The 23008-nt window shown below is 45.4% G+C and overlaps 1 pseudogene; it reads left to right on the forward strand.

Moving 5' to 3' along the window:
- Positions 1-3400: 3400 nt before the first annotated feature.
- LOC138447963 (aquaporin-5-like) overlaps positions 3401-23008 on the forward strand; it is a 176122-nt pseudogene continuing 156514 nt past the window's right edge.

Here is a 23008-nt window from a genome sequence, read left to right on the forward strand (position 1 = left end):
TTCAAAGGAACAAAGTATCACATAGCTATCTGGCTCTCAGTACATAACAGTGAATATAAGCACTTTCGGTGTGAGAAGTGAGTGGGGCTGTACATCAGAACACTCACTCTTTTTATACAATTCTCTAACATGATGTCCAGCTCATCTACAGGTTAATCATTCCTCAGGCTAGGGGTTTGTGCCGCGTTCACTTCTAATTTATTCACCTATATGCATATATATTTTTCCTAGTTTATACACAAATAAATCACCATGGCAACAGTGTACCTTTGCATCCAACATTAAGCCTTTGTACATGTTTCATACAATGCAGTTCTACAAGTGTTCCATTCAGTATTTAAAGAGCATTGTGCTTAATATATGCTCGCGGATCAGTTTCGTTGGCACAGCTAATCCTCGATATACAGGTCAACGAAGGACAAGGTCTCATTACATGACCCTAACATTTGGCCTGCTGGCAGTTTAGACATTAACTTACATGTAGAGGTCAAGGCGGCCACGTTACAAGCAGAAGAACACTGTCTACCATTTTAGAACACAGGGTGACTTTGGAGTGAGAATCAAAATGGCGGATGAACCTAAAATGGCAGCTAAATCGATCTAAGATCGGAACTTTGTAACGCAGAGTTCTTCGCAGAGCGACTGGGCTAAGGCCAATATATACAATAAAGGAGGCACGATATAATATCCCATTTAACAATGACAGAACTGGCCATGATCCATGTCTCAGTGAGGCCGAGGACATCGAGGTTGAGTTCTTCAAGGAGGCCGCAGATGTCAGAGGAGTGTTTGACAGCAGAGCAAGAGTTGAGAATGGCAAGATGGAGAAGATTGCCATCTTTGAAAGACGTCCGGGGAGTGTTACAAATCATAGGTACGCCCTGCGGAGGTGTAGAAGGAGCCTGAGGAAGGGCAGGAAAGGAGTGGGGAGAGGGCAAGGTAGCCAGGGAGGAGACAGAGGTGGGGGACAAAGAAGCCAGAGAAGGGAGAGAAGGCACAGCATGGGAAGGAAGGAAGTCGATGAGGTGTGGGAAGCGGCTATCGAAGAGGAGGATGTTGGTCTTGGAGCCTTGGACCAAGACGGTGCCATTCAGGTAAACATTCATGATGACCTCAGAAGACTGGAAGGAGACCAGGAGGGTCTTCCATCGGGTACCACCATTAATGACAGAGGAAGAGATAGGAGAAAGCACAGAGACCATATGAAGAGTCCATATTTCTGGTGAGGGAACGACAAAGAGGATGTCGGTAAGGGTCTGTCTGGAGGAAGCGCTGGTGTAGGTGTCAGTGGTAGGGAGACCAGGGTTAAAGACCAAGACATCCTTTTTGAACTTCTTCCTGCCAGACATAGTGAGACGGGTAGGATAGTCAATAGAGAAACAGTTGGAGAAGATAGGTGAAACCAAGAGCGTCATAGGTCATGTGGAGGAGGAAGAAGAGGAGAGAGAGCTGGGGTGGGTGGGTAGGGAGTGAGAGGGGTGGAAAAGGGCTGCGGGGGTGTGGGAACACAATTGGTGAGCACAGGGGGGTGCAAGCAGAAGAGGTGGGATGGGACAGAGCAGCAGGACAAGGTAGCACAATGCAGTCACTGGGCCAGACAAATACAAACATTTCAATTGGGTAAACACAGTTACAGCCACAGGGCAACGCTAGATGTAGAATTTAGCAAAAGAGGTAAACACAGTTACAGCCACAGGGCAATGCTAGAGGTAATATTTTGCAAACTACGCACTTATATCCACAGGGCAACGCTAGATGTAGAATTTAGCAAACTAGGTAAACACAGTTACATCCACAGGGCAAAGTTAGATGTAGAATTTAGCAAAATAGGTAAACACAGTTACATACATAGGGCAACACTAGATGTAAAATTTAGTAACTAGGTAAACGCAGTTACAGCCACAGGGCAACGCTGATGTAGAATTTAGCAAACTAGGTAAACACACTTACAGCCACAGGGAAACGCTAGATGTAGAATTTAGCAAACTAGATAAACACAGTCCCAGCAAATAGCACTGCTGTGGGTAGTGAGAGAGGGAGTCCACGTGAGACGGATTGAGGGTGGGACAGTCAGAGGGGTAGGTGGCAGTTGTAGATTGAGAGAACTAACCTATGGAGATGTGAGGAGTCACATTGGTATCAGAATCAGCAGAAGAAAAACAATGTAGAAGCACCAGCACCAGTGCAACGGTGAGGGGTGCCACCCAGACCCGTCCAGATAGCAGACAGGGAGCAGACAGGGCCTTAGATGTGAGCCTTCAAGGAATGGGCCTGCTCCCACCTCCTGGTGCCTCCAATTGGCTGAAGAAGGGGAGAAAGCCAATAGAGGGTGAGTCATGCCCAGGCAACTCGGGGAGTCAGCATCTTGGGTGCAGCCATATTGGAAATGCAGCCATCTTGGAAAGGCCAGTAGTGAGCAGGACCAGTGTCCACAAAAAGGGTGCAGCGGTGTAGCGATCACCCCCTGCAAGGTACCACAGGCACACACAGATTTAAAAGCATGTGCTTCAAAACAAAGCAGCAGCATGCATTCACGCAATGGAAAAAACACAGATGCAATAGAATGTGGTACAGATGATACGGCCAGTGCAAGGTGAGCAGAATCCGCGTGGCTTACCTTTTCCAAAAAGACTTGGTGTTCAAAGAAAAGTTGGAGAAAAACATGTGCAATCGCGCGATCAGGTGTGGGTGATGAGATGCAGATGAAAGAATGGAGGTTGAACTTCAACGGTAAATCCCCATTCCCCATTGGGTCCATTGGATACAAAGGGGCATTTTCGGCACTAATACCACACGCTAATACAGCTTCCGGTAATACAGGGAACTAAATGGTATTTTCACCTCCAGAAAAAAGCTGGAGGTAAAACAACCCATCTAGCGCCCAACTCGTGATAGGGCCAGCCCTTAAATGCTGCGGTAACACTCTTACCATCGCATTTAAGGGCTACAGCCCAACTTGTGATGAGGCTCAGTGACTCAAACATCTGAGAAAGTAAAGCATCTGCCAAAAGCCAATGACAGACAATTAGGAAAGCTGTTACTAGACTGACATCCATAGGATGAAGGCACAACCGCCTGCACCTGTGACTGATAATGACAGTGCACCTGCTATCTGATGACGTGCCATATAAAGGCAGCATTATGCGTCATTGTCTTAAAATATGTTAATCTGTTCCAAAGGACTTATGAGGGAGGAGTAGGTTCATCTGAGCTGAATTGCTTTCTGGCTTGTATGATAAAGGGGCGGAGTGTTGCAGCATCTCGGTCCTAGCCCTGATTGAACTTGCCGCTTGCACACTTCATATATAAACCCCTACACACTCTCCTTGCAGATGTAAAGAGCAGAGGTCAGTCAGGCTTGCCGAGGTTTCTTTCTTGCTTCTTTCTGGTCCACTCATAAATGAGGCCAGAGCTTTGCTCGTGGGCTTTGGTCCGGGCTTTTATAGCTGAGTTTCTCGCCACCCTTCTTTTCGTCTTTTTTGGCTTGGGTTCTGCTCTGAGATGGCCTTCAGCTCTCCCGACTGTCCTGCAAATCGCCATGGCTTTCGGATTGGCTATCGCCACCATGGTCCAGATCGTGGGCCCCATAAGTGGTGCTAACATCAATCCAGCGGTGACCGTGGCAATGCTGGTGGGATCCCGCATCTCTATTCTGCGGGCAGTCGTCTACATCATAGCACAGATCCTCGGGGGACTGGCTGGGGCCGGCATCCTTTATGGACTCGTCCCTGCAGCCGTTCGTGGCACCCTAGCGAGCAACGCAGTAAGTACACCCCTCTGTTCCTAGCAAATGAGCCTTTCAAGTGCATTTGGTTGCGTTGCAACATTTTCACACTATTGCAAAATATACATTGTTTAATCATTAATCACACTATTATAAACATATGATAGGAACCCTTTCATACTATAACAACACAAATCAACACAGATTAAAAGACACATGTCATGGAATACCATAACTAATGTTGCAATACAAAAAGTCTCATCTATGCACTCATTCGCGTATGCGCTCATTCAGCTCCGATGGGGAGGGGGATCTATCACAGGAAAGGCAAGTCTTTGGAAATTGGAGCAGTGTAATTTACATAAACCACTGGGAGTCTGTTTTAGCCTCCAGGAGTCTGTCATAAATGCTCCTGGCATAGCAGGATTAAGAAAGCGTGTCACTGAACGCGGACTAGTGAAATACTGTGTTCCCTCATTTCAGTCATATGAACTGTTTTGCATGATGTGAGCTGACTCTGCAGTGTAATTAACTAAATGTTCTTCTAATGGACCTACCTTACCCTGAAGGTGCTGTGGTGGGATCTGATGTGACCTGCATTGGCTCCAAGATGCCCTGTTACTGTCTCCCAAGACGGACATTATGTTCCTTGTGTCTAATTAATCACATGGAGAGTGCAGGGCAGGAATGCATGGAGAGGCTTTGCCAGTGAAATTAGTCTGCTTTGAGTTCTGAAGGCACAGGCACGTTGGTAATCAAATGCCACCTTTTCCTTCACTGTGGGAAATGTATTCTGCATACCATGACCTTTAGGCCCAGCATGCATAAGACCTGAACTAGTGATTTGGGCTGACCAGAAGCCCGTTTATAGCAGGGCATGCCAGCTCTTATCATATAAACCAGGTTCCAGCCTTACTAACAATGCCCTAAATGTGCGGAAATCCTACTTGCCTCTCAACACCCTGACATTCCTAAACTGGCAGTTCAGCAACCTTCAGTAAAATTCCCCTAAATGTCTGCCAACCGGCAGGCTCGCATAAGGCCTCGGGGAAACTCCTGTGGTCATATGGTCTTTGTCCCTCCCCTTTGCATCTGCCCTCAGGCTCGCCTAAAACCTTACCTTGTATCCACTCTGAGGCCTGAACTATAAACAGCAGATACCGAATCCCAAACTTTAACGTGCTAACCAAAACGTATCTCTGCTAAAAAGCCTTGTTCTCTTCCTCCTGGGACTCAGGAGAAGCAATGTCCAAATGGAGGGTGGCCTCCTAGTCCTCTTACAGCTGATTTCCCCTGATCTCTTCATCCATCCAGTCAATTCATCTCCATAGGTATATTTATTTTTCCAGAAATTGAAAATGAACCACTTCCTGTCTATATTGGGGGTGGGGTTGGGGCGGGTGCAAAACCATACTTCTTCATGTTCCAGACAGCCGTCCACTTCACGAATATGGAAAACCTTGCATTTTCCGTCACCTCAGCTCATTGTTGCCCTGCAAACTCTTCTAGGGAGAAGCCATGTCTATCACCAACTAAAGTGGTCAATCTTCACTAGGGGTGTACCGAGTAGTAGAATTAGGTATTCACCCAAATACCGAATAGTTGGACAAGTATTCAGCTTGGGACGAATAAAGAGCCCAATAGTTGCCTTTAAATAAATAAAGTTATGTAGACAAGAAAAACACACTTTAAAATGTGCATATCTGTTCTTTATTCCATTTCTTTTCTTTTTTTTTCTATGGAAGATGTTTGTGTAAACCATTACCAAAAAATAAACGGTTCAATAATAGCAGTGCGTGTATTTGTGTGCATATTCATAGGTGTTGCTTGTTTGGACGCGCACAAGTAACTAAGACTAGCCCATAGGTATATTATGCATGTATGCATTCACTGTGAGGGGCGACTGGTATGTGTCTACTCGTACTTTAAAATGCTCCTTTTGGCCCTGCCCATCTTTAGAGTTCTGGCTCCAGCAAGGCACTGAAACACAAAAGGTGTGATTACATAAATTAGCACCCTGCTGAAGTGCCATTGAATACATACCGCTGCGATGCTAGAGCCATGCTTTCTACTTGGGGTACTGAGTGTGGGTAAGGCATGTAGGTGTTTCAAAATGTCTTTTCATTAATTGGTACTCTTTTTGTTTTCTTTTTTGAGTGGGTGTAAGAGTTCATTTCTAAACTCTGCTACTGGGAACATATTTTAGGAGGTCAACCTTGTTAGTGAAACAGGGAATATGTCTGCGAAGATAGCCAGACCAATTCACGGTAGCTTGGAGAGCAGTCAAGGCTAAGTCACAGGAGGAATGTAGGTGATCTGAGGTCTTTGATGAGCATACACAGTAAGACACCAAGAATGACCCATAGACTTTAGTATATGAAAATATACAACTTATTAGGCTAGAGAATAAAGACAAGTGAAGAATGAAATGCACAGTAGAATTACCATCGGAACAACACACTTTGTAAAATAAATACAGTCACTTTGTATGAGCCACAATTGAGTGAAGCTGTATGAAGAGAACACTGAGGTGCTAGTGGTTGGCTCTCACCTGATCCTTCACTTTGGGTGTCTTATTTTTGGCCTTACTCTCTGGGTCCTCTTCCAGTTCCATCTGCCAACGTCAAGAACCTTGGTGTAGTCATCTCATGCTCTCTTTCCATGGAGGCTCAAGTGGCAACAGTCTGCCAGGTGGATCATTTCCATTTAAAAATACTTAAGAAGGTGCTTCCTTTCATCCCAGTTGACCTACGCCCACCTGTGGTTGCTGCCTTGGTGCTCAGTCGTCTAGACTATTGCAACTCACTCTATCTGGCCCAGCCTAATGTGCCCATTCAGAGATTGCAGCATCTTCAGAACATGGCGGCCAGAGTTGCAACAGGCTCCCCTTATGGGGCCCCTATTTCACCTATATTGCAGTCTCTACTCTGGCTTCCGGTGTCTCAGCGCATCATCTTTAAGTCCCTCTGTCTGGTCCACTGGGCGTTGCATGATCAGGGGGCCGAATATCTACGGTTCAAGTTCTTAGACTACATCCCGATACGACAGCTACATTCAGTATCTGATGTTCTTCTTGCTGTCCCTCGTTTTTGCTGTGCCCGGATTGGATGTAGAGCCTTCTCAGTTGCTGCCTCCTGACTATGGAATGATCTCCCCCTGGCCTTGAAACAGTCTGTTAATCCTCTTGCCTTCAGGAAATTGTTGACAACGTTCCTATTTCAATAAACTTGCTGCTTCTTCTTATCCCTCCATTATAGCGCCATGATAACTAGGTGAATGTGCGCTCAATAAATTACATTAACATAACATAACATTTGGTCAATGCGGTAAAGTGCTGAATCCCGCCAAAAACGTGTAAGGAAAAAGGGCAGGCAAACTTAATAGCATCAACAATCTTCAGAGATGAATATCCCTAACTTTATAAGTCCAGCCCTACGATTTGTGTAGCCTTGTGCTGAATGTTCGATGTGCACGTAAAAAGCGCTCGGTCGTGAGTAAAGTCACAAAATACAGTTTCTAGGGAGCTGGCAAAGTTATAGAAAGGGTTGTAAAGGGTGAAAAAAGGTTCCAAGAGTTAGGGACGGATCTGCTGCGATGAACAAAGCTATTCCCAACATTGAGAGGACTTTAGGAAGCAGAGGTTACGCAAGCCAATGAGAGGACCACAAGGGATCCCTTTTTTGTGTAAAATACAATGGATGAACAAGGGGCCACTGGTAAGTGGTTTCAGTACTCACTGCCCTTAGATGGGTATGGGTCCAAACTTGGCAGGTGTGGAGAGGTTCACCAGAGGTACGATTTCACGCACTTGATTTGGCTTCAAAGTGCACATGCGCTGTGGGTGCATATGCGGTCCGGTCTACACCTGGAGCTGTATCTCTCGTCTTGGCTGATGGAGAAAGAAAACACTGATATAAATGGTCTCAGGGCACAAGAAGGGGCGCGGGAAACCCACCTTCAGCGACCATCACTGTCACACAGTGACGCAATGGCACCCAACTCTCGTGATCTGACTCATGCTCCTCTCACATGGTCCAAAGCAGCTGGGACAACAACATTTGCCAAGGAAGCTCATTGCAGTGCAAACTAGGATTACTCAAAGGTTCGAGGTAAAACTCAATGAGACAACACTCCTGTACGGGTGCCAAGGCTCAAGATGGACAGTCCACAGGATGGACCAGGGACACTTCCAAACAGGCTCTTTTGCCGGGCAACTAGGAGGCGTTGAGAGTGATTGGTTCCACCACTCCAAGGGGTTGAATCACCTTCACAGGTCTTCATAGATTGAGTGCAAAAGCTTTCACTGCACAGTTCCGGATAGTCCTTGGATCTGCTTAGCTCTTCTGGATACTTGGCTCTATCTACCGGTCGATTTGGACCTGTTGCTAAACTGTGGGCTTGCATTCAGGACCCATCCTCATATCCACAAGTCCGAAGAGTGCTCGTACTCAGATGGCCAATGAGGAGATCTGTCCCACTCATGCACGCCAGCAGTGGTCAAATCAGGGACCACCAAGGCTCTCATGCCCTCGTGCACACATGACATCCTGGCATCAGTAGTGTGGATTGGGATCAGACAATCCCAGCCCACTTCCTGGGCACCTACTCACATGACCTGCAGTAGCCTGTGAACAATGTGCCTTTTGTGGGCAACTGAATGCCCAAGTAAGGAATTACCAAGTCACAGAGACGACGGGGAAGGCCAATGGACAAAATGGACAACGGAGGAGACAAAAGGCCTTGTTGCATGGCCATAACGGACACTAGCCACAGTCATGAGCCAAATGCACTAAGCCTGTTATACAATTACATGAAAAGCTTTTGCTGCCACCAGTCTATTCCTGGGCACATTTTATGTTGTGCTGAACTTTGTAACAAACTATAAACACACAAATAATAAAAAAAGAAAAAGGAAATAAGAAAAGGCTGGGGAAAGGTGATGAAATGGTAAACAAAGGGAACGTATCAGAGGTGAGAGGAGAAACAGAAGAACATTATAGACAGCTGGAGTAAAGGAGGAAACGGAATCGCTAGATAATCAGAACTAGAGAGCATGTGAACTCCAGAGAAAAAAGCGACATGAATAAGAGTGAAGCAGACAGAAGCAGAAAAAGCAAGGCCAAAGCAAGGTCAAAGCAAGCACTGAAAGCAAGGGGACGAGGGAGAGAATGAGAAGGGACAAGACATATCACAGTATGGGAGCGAAAAAGATAGAGAAATAGTAAAGGGGCAAAGAACAGGGATAGAGTGAGCAAAGATGGTAAAGGACATAAGAGGACGACAAAAGGAGAGAGAATTGCAATATAGAATGACAAACAGATGGACAGAGTGGGGGAGAGAGAGAAAGAGGCATAGTATGACGAGTGAGGGGAGAGATCCAAATCTAACATTTAACAGTGTGTCATAAAATCTACCATCTCGGGGGAGTTTCAGGAAGTCCTCTCTTCCAAATCTTGTATGCACTACTGCCTGGCTGAAACTCCATGGAAGGGGTACATTTACACCTTTACATGGGATTACCATCAATAAAGTTAATCATCTTAAAATAGGAATGCAATTCAAACAAAAAAAGAGCAAAACACTGTCATTTCGAGCTTGGGATATCTGGGACACTTTCTGGTACACTTCAGACCAGGATGTAAAAAATCATTCAGAACTACAAGTATTCTCTGAAGGCCAATTAGAGTTTTGTCCATCAGCACAATGTCGTCCGCGTAAAGAAGCTTTGAAAGCTCCACACCCCCGTTTGATGGAGGAACAGCTTTCACTGTTTTCAGGTGTTCACCCATGTTTGAAAGAAAAGTGCTAACTAGAGTTGGAGCTAGCGGCCATTCCTGCTTTAGGCCTTGAACATAGGAATGGATTTGGAAAGGGAACCTTCAGCATTTAGCCAGACTTGGATGTGCGTCGAGTTGTAAAAGGCCTTGATAGCCGATAGCCGGTGGGTGTAGGGTGGGCAATTCTACTGTTTCATCTTTCTCCAATGCAGCTGATGATCCACACTGTCAAAAGCTTTAGACAAGTCCACAAAAGCCAAATATATCTTTGTTTTCCCATTGAAAGTTTTTCCCTTCATTAAGTTAAGTAGTAAGAGATTTAGTTTAGTCCCCGTTTCCTTCCAGAAGCCTGTTTGCCTTGGGTCAAGTCTGTTTGAAATTTGAATCCAATTTTGGAGATGTTTTAGAAGAAAAGCAGAGAACACCTTGCTCATGGCATCCAATAATGGGATAGGGCAGTAATTGGATGGATCCCTCCAACATCCCGCCTTGTAAATCAGGACAATGATAGCCTTTTTCCAAGACTCCGGGATTCTTCTCAATTTAAAGATTAAATGAAAGACATCTAGAATTAGTCGAATCCAGAGCTCTGGGGACTGCTTTAGCATATTGTTGTTAATTCTGTCCGGGCTTGGAGCTCTCGAAGGATTCACCTTTTTAATGAGAAGCTCCATGTCCTGGCAGTCCATAAGAAAAGGCCAAGCTGGAGCAACAAATTCAAGTTCTTGTTGGCGAATATCATCCCTTGCTTCAAAAAGCTTACCAAATTATTTGATCTAGCTTTCTTCCACAACCACCACGGCCAGTGGCATCAAACTCAATTGACCTGTCTCATTGAGCAATTGCCAAGTCGTTCTGGTGTCTTTCTTCAGGATTGAATTCAGTATTATCTCAGAGTCCAATTCTAATAAGGACACCTTTTGCCTGTTTAGCCAGTTCTTGTAATTCATCCTTCTTTTCTTTGTCATAATCTGATGTTGACGGGGCGCATTTAAATTCTCCTTAGGTCTTTCTGGAGGAGGGTTTTCTGAGCCTTTACTGCTGCATCAAAGGCGTGTCTCCTCGGGCGATCGGAAGCTTTGTTCCTTTTGGGAAAGTACACACATTTACGCAGGAGCTGAGCATAATTTGAGTCACCCCTCTTTTTCAGATGGTCTGTAAAGTGAACGTGCAAGGAGATGATGTCTACCTTTTCAGACTCAAGCGAGTCCCTTCACTGGCGAACTCGATGTTCAACATCATTTTTTCCTCCGCCCTTTTGATGATGGGAGGACTAAGTCATGAGCAAGAGGGCATGGTCGCTAGTGTCTCTCCCATTTACCTCAAAACTGGTAACACAGTGTATCCGTGACCATGAGACGAAAATGTATTCCAATATCCTGGCTTTTCCTGTACCCAATCATGTCGGTTTTGCAGGGATAGCTCCATGGGTTTACCCATTCAGGATGTGCAAGTCTTTGTCTTCCAGGAAATCCAATAGTCTTGCAGTTTTTAAAGAACCCACCCCGAGATCCTTGGTAGTTGTCGAAATTATTAGAGACCATTGGGCATAGGCCAATGCAATTAAAATCTCCACCCATGATGGTATAGTGGGGCTGAATATTTGGGAAGAAATCATCGATGTAAGCCATCATTATATCCAAAAAAACTTTGGTGGACAGTTTCAGGGGATTCCAGTAAATGTTGATAATTAGAAACTCTTCCCTGACCTCAGGGGATTTCTTCTGTGTGGATAGGGCCAACATCTGAACAAAGGGGGAGGAACTACTGACTTCCCTTATGGAAATCCCCACTCCCAGCTTTATGAACATCAAAAGGCCTGCTGTTGCGCCGATCTAAGGAGATGGGGCTCTATGAATCTGTCCTGGTACGGCCGCATGACGGCAGTGAAAATGAACGTACTCCCGCGCCTACTATACCTCTTTACCGCTCTCCCTACCAGCGTCCCCGACCAAACCTTTAGGGTCCTTCAGAACGCGGTGCGGGAGTTCATATGGCAGGGCAGGACCCTGAGGACCACAAAGGCCGTCCTTACCTTACCTAGGGAGGAGGGAGGGTTTGGGCTGCCTGACTTCCAACTTTACTACCGCGCCGCCCAATTACGAGTCCTCCTGGAACACATGAAAGAGGGGATGGGTACATACTGGTCGTACCTGGAGGACATGGACGCTCACCCACTTAAGGTTCGGGACCTCCTATGGGCCCCACGCAGATTTATTCCGAACAGGCTCAAATCCCACCCAACATTGGGAGTTCTCTGGGCAATCTGGAGGGAAAGCCCCCAGACGGCACACCTAACATCGTGGCCGTCTCCGATGTCATCCCTTTGGGGTCACCCCCTCAGACTGGGAAGCAGGGTGTTCCGTAATGCACAGTCCTGGTCTGACTCAGGGATGGAATGGGCTGGGCAACTGTTTAGGGAGGGGGAATTCCTGCCATACGAAGATTTGAGAGACGCCCTCGGGCGGGAGTCGCTCTCCATATTTGAGTACCTCCGCCTGAAGGGAATCCTATGTGACCAATCATGGGGCCAAAGTTTAAAAAGACAGCTGACCCCCTTTGAGAAATTACTCGACACTGCAACCTCCAGGAAGGGGGCGGTATCTGGGATGTATAAAATTCTGAACACTGTTGACCTGGGGAGAAGGAGGGGGTTCCGCACCTTTTGGAATGATTTGGCTGGGGAGGAGATTTCGGATGACTCCTGGTCAAGGATATTTAAGATAGCTTTCCATGGGAACTTGTTCACAGCGGACATGGAACACAACTTTAAGATCTTACAGGGGTGACATAGAGATCCCGCCAAGCTGTCAAAGATGTTCACGGGTATATCCCCCGCTTGCCCAAGGGGATGTGACCAGGTAGGCACGAGGGGTCACATGTGGTGGCACTGCCCGAAAGTACAGGCATACTGGGAGAGGATAAGGGGCTGGATCACTGAAGTCACGGAGGAATTGCTTACCCAGAATCCTCTGACAGTCCTGCTGGGCCTCCCCCCAGAGGACACAGACGTATACAGATACCCTAGAATGTGGGAAACAATGCTGCGGGCTGGGAGGGTGGCCTTGGCCCAGAAATGGAAAAGCCTGGAGACCCCCACAAAGGAGGACTGGCTACAAAATGTTAAAAACATGTTCTTGATGGACACATTAACGGCAATGATGAACAATGACTTGAGCTCATTCCAGGCAAATTGGTATGGGGTGCAGCAGATTTGAGGATGGGAGGTCCACTGATCCTCCAGGAAGAACCATGGATGGAAAAGGGCGCCCACGGCCTGAGGGACGGCGGACGATATACAGCCAAACCTGCAGTTAATGTTCTCGCTCTTTCCCGAGCTCCGGTCACACAAAGCTTACAACGTGTCTCCCCATAAAGGGGGTTCTACTGGGACTAAGTTATTTGGGGGGTAGGGTTCGTTTCAGGAGGGTGAGGGGGGGTTGGGCCTATGACTTATACACTCTTTGAAAAAGCTTTCTGCCCGTTTGTTACATTATGAAAATGTCAATAAAATAAAGTTTAAAAAAAGGCCTGCTGTTGGATGCCATCTAGCCCCTTTGTATGCTGGATTAAGGAAAGCTACATACCCATCCAAAACTGGGAGTGTAGTGAGCCATGTCTCTTGTAAACATATGATGTCCAATTTACCAGAGAGAATCATTGGGTCAGAACTTGGATGGGTGAAGTTTCTTTAGATGAGCTGAAGTCAACGCATTGAGAGAAGATGCAGGTTGGGTGTCTTCTAGGTGACCCCCAAAAGAAGAGAGCAAAGCAGAGGACAAGGACTGGGTGTTTCAAGACCAAGACGTATGCAAAAGAAAATTGAGACAAACTCCTCCACCTATAAAAAGGAGACTTAGACAAAAATAATAATTTTATCTTTGCTAATTATAAACCTTGTCGAGTAATGTCAGGTCTAAGTCCTGAAGAAAGCAAATATCAACACTTATTCCGCTGAAACTGGTCGACCATATACAGAGGTTCAGGGTGATGATCGGAACCCCGAGACTGGCTTATATTTGACAAGCTCGGTGAAATTACATCACTCTATTTAACAGATCAACTCTATAAAATTCAATGTGAAAATAGATGCACACAAGGAAACTTTTTTGTTTTTTAAACTTTATCTTTTCTCTTTTTATTTGACACACTATGAGGAAGTAAGTAATACAAAGTATATTTGACTTTCTATAGTGTGCACTTGTTTTTAGGTGCTAGCAAAAGTAGTGAGAGAGAGAAGGGTCAGTCTCTTTTCTATTAACCTAGACAGGTGGAACATCAGCTCTGACTAGAGAGATAATATCAATGGAGGGATAGTTAGTCTCTGTTATACAGTAATATATAGTAAGCAATAGGCTACTATATATGTAGAAGCTAATAATCATAAACTCAAAGAGATTCTGTCTGTTTTGTGTGAAAAAGATACAGGGCCCCAGGCAGAATTTGCTTGCCCTTAGACTTTTGTGGTAATTAAAGTTGATTTGACTCTGGCAGGAGCCACTCGTCAATTTCAATTGTCCTACTATATATTTTCTTTCTCGGGTAGCGCAGTGACAAACCATTTAGCCAGTGGAGACAGGAGAGTGCAGGAATGCGTGGGTTTCCACAACCATCCAGGTTAGGTTAAAGAATTCAAGAGGCCATCTCCAGTTAACACTGTATGGTTAAGGTTGGTCCTGAAAGCTATGAACCTTCAATTGCTCTGTGCAGGAGGGATTTTGTGACTTCAAAATTTGTTTGGATTCGATTTAGCTATCAGTCTCAAGATTATGTAAGCAAATAAGAAGAGTTGTTAAAAGGCATGGACCTTCTGGTTATATTAAAGTAAGGTAAAACAACTATTAGGAACGTTTTCAGCAAGTAAAAGCAAAAAAGAAAAACTCTTCAAGTTCATCTCCTGATGAGAAAACATAGGTCATCCTATAGGCAATCAGCAGAGGAATAACAGGTATATGCATAATTAATTTTTGACACATGGTTTAAGGCAGATAATGATAGTCTGTAAGTTAACTGTTGATCTCTCTTTCCTTACTACAGAAAATCCTGAGGGGACAGAAGGAATCTGTTTATTTTCTTATTTTATCCACTTCCCCTTTCCTCCAGGGGTGTTATGTGTTCAGCTGTAATTTAGTAAGCTGAGTGATCCACGCCTTTGAGGGTCTGTCGGGGTTCAGCAGCTCCTGCAGATCTCCAATCAAGACTACCTCACAAATCTGACAGAGATTATGTCCATGCCTTTCCAGGTGAAGATAGAGATAAGGGGTTTATCATATGTTCATAACCCACAATTCCTCTCCAGGGGTGAACCTTGAACTTTCCCATTGCCAAAACACATCCATGGCCTCTTCTCTCTATATATAAAGGGGACATTTGTGGATATGTGTGTGTGTATGTCTGTTCAAAATATTCATCGTGATAACCAACATGCTACAAACCTGAAATTTGGCATGTGGGTAGGTTCCATAGTATAGACAATGTATCAAGATTTATGTTTTTTTAAGCAGTCTGCAATGCTTACCCTGCCATATGACTCTTCGTGCCATAGTTCAGCCATAGTTCTACGTTGATTGTTCAAGTTCAGCAGTTCAGGACAACTTCAGCAGTTCATTGTTCATAAACTTTCCACACTATCAGCATTCCAGCTGACATTAGCGCCACTCGATTTTGAAGTCATGCTGGTGAAACAATGCAGTGCTTTTATAGTAATGCACGTGACAGGAAACGGTCCAAGTCTCTTCAGTAGTGTCCGCAATGACATTGTCCCTCACATCGTGGCAAATCTTGCATGATAATTATAGAAACTTCGGTTCCTGCAGAAGTTGATGAAAGTATGCCATCTCAACTGTACAAAGCTTACATGCTTCAGCCGTACACATAAGGCACCTGTGTTTGGTCGCTGCTGCCTCGGCTGTAGATCGGGACACCAATAATGTTGCTGCGCAATCGCAATGCTCCAACTCAGAGTAGCTGGAACCAATTTACGGATTCATGCTTTTCCAATGGTCAGCTTTATGTTGCTTGCTGCATAGTTGGAAACAAAGACAATTTGTTCACACTAGCTCCTATAGGAAACACTAGCAATATTGTCTATAAAGAAGCTTTAGTTTAGTTAATTAAATAAACTTCAAACTAGGACCGAAGTAGGAAACACCTGCTAGTTTTAAATAAAGCACTATCTTAACTCTGGCTCCTTAAAGATTTGTGAGACAAAGGTGGATATTATTTCTTCCCCATTTCATTTTGCACCTCGTCACTCTCACTGGCATCAATGTCGTCTCATCGATTTAATCAAAATGCCCTGACGAGGGGCTTTGGCTACGTCATTCATATTTTCAATTCACTCGTACAACCTTGGCAGCTTCAGCATGTTTGTTAAATGTCAGATTTCTGTGGTATGAATTTTGTCTAAAATTCAATTATCTCTAACGGAATGCATTTTGGCTTCTTTTATGGCCTCATGGGGCTTGGCTGTGTGCACCATAAATAGTTTACCTTGCTTTGTCTGAATTTACACAGGTCAAGGCTGACTATCATACCAGCATGATGAAAGCTTTTAAATCCCTTCTATCATGTTTCTCCATATTGTTTCCCCAGATTAAGATATTATTCTGGCAGCACCTGATACTGTTTACTTTGCCAAACATTCTGTACATGATTTGGTAAAATACTCTGGCAGCAAATACAAGACCAAATTGCATGCGTTTAAATCTGTATAGGCTGTGGGCATAACAATGGCAATTAAATCCATAGAATCAAGGTGTGATCTGATCTAATAGTATCCAGTCTTTAAATATAGTAGAGAAAATACATTGGCATGACCCACTTTACTGATGAGCACATCTGTTACAGGTAGAGGAAAATTATCTGTCATTATGCTTCTGTTCTGACACATAAGGTCAATACACAATATCACCTTGCTATTGGATTTTCTGGCAACCACCAAAGAGGCCTCACACATTCTAAAGCATCTATTGATTATATTAAAACATTTTTAATTTACCTGTCCAACTATTTGCTAACCACTACCCTTAGCACAATGGAAAATGTCCTAATTTTAGATTCATAAAGTTCCACACTACATTTCAGTTTAATGACGTTTCAGAAACGTAGCTACACTTTGAATATCTCTGCGGGCCAACTACTGATACCTTGTGAAGCTGTGGAGGAATCCCGTCCTTTGAGTATTTTCTCAGCCATTTCAAAAACCTGCTGATCACTATTGGGGTCTAGAATTGAAGTTGGTTCCTTTTGGTCACCCCATCCCAGCAGATAACGTCCTTTAGAACCCACTTATACAAACCCTTCTGCGTTCTTACTTTTACATTTGAATGGGGCATTACATTCTTAGAGAATGTGAATGGGGTCTTATCATATGCATTGTCAACAAAGCCTGTATCCAAAACAGTGGACTTTACGAAATCTCACCCAACATTCCTTGCTGATTAGTGTATATAGTCAGCCCTTCTGTCACTGAGAGGTTGGGTATGAATTCCATTGGCTTTGATAAGGACTTCCTCTTCAGTTGCCTCTCTAACTTCACTGATGGTCAAAAAACACCTCTCTCCCGCATCAATCTCCTTCACTTCTCTAGACCTGAAGCTCTGCAACATATACTGAGACGGCCATTTGCCCACAATTGTGGCAGCTCACCTTGTGGACATAACAATCTTCACGACATTTTCCCTCACATCTTCCCTGATGTGAGGGACCATTGTGGGGAGTTATTATGCCAAATCCGTGGTCCCTGGCTCCCACAATCACATCTGGACCTCTCATTCTCAAGTTCTGTTCCTACTGTTAAGTGTGGTCCACTTTCCTTGCAATGCTAATACCCACTTACAAGCTATAGTCACTTCCCATCCATGGCTCTCACAGATTTTGTTCAAACACCTGATAAGAAATTGCTCCCTTATACATTGATCTTAGCTCTGTTCAAAGTACCAACTAAGAGCCAAACCTCTGAATGTTGTGATTTTCTTTTCAAAAGACATTTTATTTCTGCTTCCTGATGTTGATCTTGGGCATGCAATGCTTGTCAAGTTTCTTCATCCTCTTTTCTGAAGCCATTTACATTCTCACCGCATCCTCCTTCTTGTGGGAGTGGGTCTGGAATTCTTTGGATCACACATTTGTGTCCCCAATGACCAAAGCAATGGTATAAAAGAGCATGTTTCCTGTTTTAGAAAGTCATTCTTCCAGTCTTGCCATTTGACTATGGGGTTCACCTGGACTATGAACGAATAGCGAATGGCTTCCGTCTTCACACACTTTGGGTTGTGCTTGCTTGTTTAATGAAAGTGGAGTGGCCATTACTACGAACTAGTCACACAAGATTCAGATACCTGTAAGATGCGGAGAAACCAACTGCATTGTCACTGAACAGTGTGATTGCTAACACTGGGATGGGGGACAACAACTCAAAAATATGCTGTAGTACTGAAAAGTCAATGGTATTGCTACAGAGTAAGGTTGTGCTTAGTGATGCTGGATGACTGAGGGCGTGGTCCCTCGGAGAGTTTGCTGCTTAGGCTGAGTAGAAGTGCTGGTGCCTCGCTGCACTATCATTCAAAGTTGTAGCACTATATCACAGAAGAAACAGTCAATGGATTGCAATCTGATTCCCTGGAGTTGGGGGCATATTTTGCTGGGAGATACGCATTACGAAGCCCAAAGGTCATAGTCCAGAGCCCACTCACAAAACTAGTAGGCAATTGCCAATGTAATGCTAAAGCAATTTGAAGGTGCTAATGGGTTCCTTCACTGCAGAGAGACAGGCTGTTCTTTGAGCGCTAGAAGATAGCCCAAAAAGTATGAAAGAGGGCACAGGGTGGGAGGGATTAAAGCCAATGCAGTATTCACAATCCATAATGCTTTTCCAAGTGCTGCCATTGTGAGTCCACCAATTGCGATCCAAGGGCAAGGATACAACCTATGTTTCTTGCTGATTTACTCTGGGTTTTAAGGACGGACAGCTGCCCTGGGACCATTTGGCACTGCTGTAAGTTTGTCTCTCAAGAAGATAGAGGTTCCAGGTGGACCAAGCAGTGGTGTCTTAATACAAGTACAGCCTACAATTCTCAGAGGTGACCTGACGCTCACCTCCTGGCCTGCCTGTAACTAGCCAGGGACAACAGCTCCAGTTTAACCCTTACATTTGACCCTCCGTTTCATATTAGTCTGTACCCAGGGAGATGATGAAATGCAGATGAAGGCACCTAACATGATCTACACCGTGTCAGTAGTGTGTGCCAAGAGATGGGGGATGTGAAAGTAATACATACAGAATGTCTTACACTTGGAGATATCGTAGAGCCAACATATTCCTCACTTGAACAATGTGATCACATGCTGCACATCCAACTCAAATCCATTTTACTCCCTGGGGAAATGTATCAGAAACCAGGTTAAAACAGTGTCTCTGACCTTGAGGGGCGAGGGCAAGATGGATGCATAAGCTCCACACTCTGTAAACCAATGCAGAAATTAGAGATTTGTGTGCACACCCCATTGCCAAAGAGGACCCCAGGGGCAGGTATCAGCCTGGAAAACTGTGGAAGTGGTGCAGGTCATGGTCGCTCGCTGGCGGGTTCCATTGGTGAGTAGTCATGCCGATATAGGAGACAGCCTACAGTAGACCACAGGAGGGGTGCAGCCCAGACACAGAGAGGAAAAACACCTACCCTGGGTGGAGGAGATGAACTGGAGGCAGAAAAGGGCTTAGAAGGGGTCCTCGCTGCCCCTGAAGGTGACAACTGGTAGGGCTCTGCCAGGGAAGTCTGGCACCCACACCACAATTACCCCACATGAAGGTTCCGGAACACATAAGAACGTTTGACACTCGAAGAAGGGCATGCAGAAGATAAGATAAGGGATACTTCCCCTATCTTCAACATCTCAGAGAGGAGAGGGTACTTTCTCAAAAGGAACTTGAGGTAGCGGAACTGGGATTATCCTTTGTCCTGGTGGAACATTCCTCCAAAATGACAGCTGAAATTGAAATCAGACAATTCCTCAGAAAGGTGAGATTAAAGAACTTTTTTGAAGACGTCAGCGAAAGTCCACTGGAAACAGGATTCACCCCTTTCCATTTGTTCGCCACCTTTACTCCCAAAGCCAATATGGTTTCTAAAGTGGTGCTCACCTTTGAAAGAATTATTCGCAAAGGTTTAGATTCTATATTTAACAATGAAATCACAATTTTGAAAGAAAGAAAGAAACCCTTTTAAAGTCCCTCCAAGAGGAAACGGACATCATCATAAAAGGTGCTGTTAAAGGGTGTGGGATTGGTGTGATGTACACATCCAAATATGATGAGGAGGTCCCTAAAATTCTCAACGATTCAGAATGATATTAATGGCAAGTCCCTTTTTACAAACACTCCAGAATAAAAACAACCCGCTCGGGAAATAGGCCAGGAGATAGCGTTGCAAGCATAACAATGTTTATTTGTACAGAATACAAATATCGGTAAAAGGAGAGTGCTCTATTACATGCACAAACAGGGGCTTAAGAACCCCAAACGTGTCACGCCATACAGTACAATTTGGTGCCACTGATTGGCGGCACCCTACACATGATCCTGCTCCACAGGGAATGCCAGGCAGTAATTGGCTGGTTCTTCCTCATCAGTCTGGATCCACGTGGGTCAGGAGAGAGGAGTGCTCATCAATTCAGTGAAGGTCAGGACACATTGGGCCTCATTACGACCCAGGTGGTAAGTTACCGCCTGGGTCGTACCTTTACCACCATGGCGTAAACTATGTTTACGCCATGGTGGTTGGCGGACTTACCGCCCCATTCCGAGGTTGGCGGGGCGGTAAGTCCCCAATCCCCATTTACCCTTCCCCATTCCCATTTTTGCCCCATAGGGCATAATGGGAGTGGGGAAGGCGTTAATTACGCCACCGTAAATTACGGTGGCGTAATTAACAACAAGGTCCCTTAGCGCCATGTATTTTAACACCTGCTAAAAGCAGGTGTTAAATCCTCCATGGCGCTAAGGGACCTCGGAATCAGGCGGTAAGGGTCGGCGCTGTTTACGCTGCCGTAAACCCCTTACCGCCTGGGTCGTAATGAGGCCCATTGTCAGGTCAGAACATACATTGTTCCTATCTAAACTAAACAAGCTAAGCCGGAATATTAACTCATAGTGCCAGCCACCTGGGCGGCATGGGAAATGGAGGCACAGGGAATATACAGGCATGCTGACCCATACATTCAGGGCTTCATTGATACCGCAGTTCACCCACTCAAGGTCTCCACCCTGGGGTTTGATCTTTAATTTATTCCTCCCGGCACCTCGTGTTGCAAGATCTCCTGTGGACATTTGATGGGGGTTGGGAACTGGGGGTTGCATGCTTATCAAGGAATCTAAAGGTGTGGTGGTCAAATCAGTGATGTGGGGCTAGCTACGGCCCGGTTTAGTGGGGGTTAGAAGCCTAAGGACAGTTTAGCAGAGATGAATGGACGTAGCGCCGAGCCTGGTGTTGTCTCATGTTCTTGCAGGGCATGGGAACAGAGTTCTTGTGAAACCAGTGTGTGGTGTACAGAAATTGGGGCTTGTAATCGGGAGCAGCACGAGCCTGCAGCTTGTCCCTTCTGGGCATAATACAAAATGGATTTGAGGGCTGTGGGCTTTTCTAGTGCCATGCATCTACTTCTAAGCGCTGATGATGCAAATTGCTCCCCCCTTATGTGTTATATGACCTCATATGGTGTTTGTTTTATTTGGAAGTGCCTAGGGGGGTGGGAGAGGTTCATTTCCATTGGAACATTCCCCCCTTTCTTTAATTTTACAGTAACAAATACCCCCCCTTATATTTCCATTAATTTGTGCGCCTCTCTGCTTCAACCCATGTGGACGTTCCCTTTATGGGCATCCATGCTCTGCACACATGCCTCCAACTTTCCCTGTGCTGCGCATTTTGTTCGGGTGTGCAGGTCATATATATGCAACTCCCGCCCTGTTATGCTCGCCTGGTATCCACGGGGGTGCCACACGATACTGGATGAAGGTCTAAGCGCTATCCCGGACCCCTCTCTGCTTGGTTATGTGCCAGAAGTTGGGTAGCGCCTATAACAAGAGAATGGAGGGTTAAGATACTGGTTCTGTGATGGGTAGACTCCCACCTCCCTCTGGTCCACATCCCCTCCCTTGGGGTTATTGCTCACCTTAGGTTTTTGTGCATTGAATTCTCCTTCCTGCATCTCTGTGCCGGGGCGCGTGGTTGGTGCGGGCGTTCCGTGGACCTAGTTGCTTCACTGGTCCGTGTGCCCTTATGTCGGGTCAAGATCGGCTGTGACTCTGACTCTGCTTGCTGTCTTGCAGGTGAGTTATAATGTCTTTTCCATCTTTATTCTATCTCTTTCTTTCCCTCCGTTTTCTCTGTCTTCTCGGCGTCTTGCTCCACTACGCTGTTCCCTAATAATGTCTCTTTTGTTTTCACAAGGATGGTTGCAATCTTGGAGTTGCTGCGCCAATGGCGAAGACCATGATGAGTTATTGATGCGTGGAGCACTGTGTTCTTTATTGGTGTTAATTGCTAAGCTGTGTTCTCTTCTCTTCTTTGTATAGGTTGCGGTGATGTTCCAGAGTGATGAGCGATCGAAGCGCTGCTTGCCCAGGTAAGTGCTTTGTTAATGCTGACCTTGTTCCTTCTCCCTTGCAGGTTGCGGTGAAACCCGGAGATGGGCGGGGTAAGAAAAGCACAGGGTGCTGCCAGGACTCGCTGCTTGCCAATAAGAATTGTTATTAATGCTGTCCTTGTTTCTTTACCTTTGGAGGTTGCGGTGAACTCCAGAGATGGGCGAGGTTAGCGAAGCGCAGGATGGATTCAAGGCCGGTTACTTCACAGGTAATTGTTCTTGCTCGCTAATGCTGTTCTTGTTCTTCCAGGTTATTAATGGAATCCGGATCTAGGGCTTCAGGATCGGGCCGTCAGAGAAGCAGATGTGCAGGAGCTGGACACAGTGAGCGTTACGATGCATGAGTGCAGAATAATGTGAAGCGTATTCTGCTGTTGGGGTGTGGTTTAAATATCCCAGGTAAAGTAGTTCCAGGCCCAGCCGCACCCAAAACACTAGACTGCATGGCTTGGTTATAAAGAACTGAGCTATGTAATAGGCCTCCATGTTGGATTAATGTCCAAAACTGGTATTACTTTATTCCTTCCTGATAATGAGCCTGGTGGCAAAGGCGCGAGGACTGACTACGTGTATGTTTCTGATGGAGTTTTAAGGCTCTTGGGCCAGTGTGAAGGGCTTTAGCCCCACTGCTTCCAGGGGGATGTTATACCTGAGGGGGTCAGGGGCATGGATCGTGACACACCCCACCAAATCCACCCACACTTCCTTATAGGGTTGAGGTACAATAGTAGTGTGGTACAAGTTGTCAACTATGTCAACAAGAGGGAAGGGGACAAAGTGGTGTGCAGGGCTGTCATTTGCTCAGTGTGGATTTCTACTTATTTTGTATCACAAGGTACTTTCTTATTATTCCAAACAGTCA

Source organism: Ambystoma mexicanum, chromosome 3q (assembly GCF_040938575.1).
Source record: "Ambystoma mexicanum isolate Mex_15411 chromosome 3q, UKY_AmexF1_1, whole genome shotgun sequence".
NCBI classification, from domain to species: Eukaryota; Metazoa; Chordata; class Amphibia; order Caudata; family Ambystomatidae; genus Ambystoma; species Ambystoma mexicanum.